A 1,473-nucleotide genomic window follows, 5' to 3' on the forward strand; every position below is an offset into this window, starting at 1 on the left:
GTGTGTGTGTGTGTGTGTGTGTGTGTCTGTCTGTCCGTCGCCCCCCCCCTCTCTCTCTCTCTCTCTCTATCTCTCTATCTCTCTCTCCTCTCTCTCTCTCTGTCTGTCTGTCTCTCTCTGTCTGTCTTTCTGTCTGTCTGTCTCTCTCTCTCTCTGTCTTTCTGTCTGTCTTTCTGTCTGTCTGTCTCTCTCTCTCTCTCTCATTCTGACAATTACTAGAGTATGCCGTCTCTCAAGATGCATTGTAGAGCAATTAAATGATAAAGATAAAGATGCGTGCATGTTGTAGAGTCTACCATTATAATATAATCTAATATATTATGTGTTTCCTTAAGTTTGTTTTGAAGCAGTGATGCTGTCATCACTTCGAGGCAAACCTAAAGCCCAAATAAAAAATCTAATCTCGACCAAAGTTTAGTCTCAGATATGATCTACCATAAACATCAGAACGTCTTCAAAATACAAGTAATTGAGAAATACGTTAGATCACCCCCCCCCCCCCTTGCGCGATAGCTTGTGAAAGAGATATATCTTAGCTATTACATGTATAGATTAATCATAAAACATGCCCCAACGACACTCAGCCTGCCCTGTGTAAGAGAGCCTAGTGTCACTCATGTGCCAGTAACGCCTGCACTGACACTGGTTCGTCAACCCACAAACACTGATGTTCAAAATGTGAAATTCAATGAGGAAAACTTTCAACAATGACTTCAACTTCTGATAGTCCATGTTTGCTGTTAGACTGCTCGTCAACGTTTGTAAGCGATGTACATGTGTGTATTCTTTTATTTGTGTATCAACGACACAATAACGGTTACAGTCTGCCGGGGAAAAGCAAGAAGACAGACAGTAGACAGACAGTTTACTTTTAGTTGAGTTTTTTTTACGTTCCTCGCAACTGCATAAGGTCATATGAGCGCCAGAAGATATAGAGGTGTTACAAGAGAGTAACAAACATAAAAAAGAAGGAGGAGAGATAAGGACATAGATGTTTGATAGGAAAGAAGAAGCAAACCACACCAGAGCACCCGCCAACCACCCACAGTCCCAGTCTGCTCCTTGACTGCCCGTCAATGTTTGTTAGACTGGGAGTCAAAGAGTGAATGTCCTGCGATGGTGGGTAATACTACTTTGCAGATGAAACCCTTTTAATCTCGGCTGGTGAAAGCCGAAGCTGGACTAAGCAAACAGGCGTGGTTAGTGTGTGGTCAGGGGTTGCTGAAAGTGAAAAGAGCGCTATTTGAATTGTGTCGCTGAGAGTATTCTGGGTAGTGGCGGACAAGGCAGATTTTGCAATGTTCTTTAAACACCGGGGACAAAAGGGGGCGGGGGGGGGCTTTCTCTCTCTTCGTGTCTCTCTGTCTGTGTCTGGCTCTGTCTCTGCCTGTCTCTGTCTGTCTCTGTCTCTCTGTTTGTCTGTCTGTCTGTCTGTCTGTCTCCCTCTCTCTCTCTCTCTCTCTCTTTCTCTCT

The sequence above is a fragment of the Aplysia californica genome, unplaced genomic scaffold, assembly GCF_000002075.1.
Source record: "Aplysia californica isolate F4 #8 unplaced genomic scaffold, AplCal3.0 scaffold00821, whole genome shotgun sequence".
NCBI classification, from domain to species: Eukaryota; Metazoa; Mollusca; class Gastropoda; order Aplysiida; family Aplysiidae; genus Aplysia; species Aplysia californica.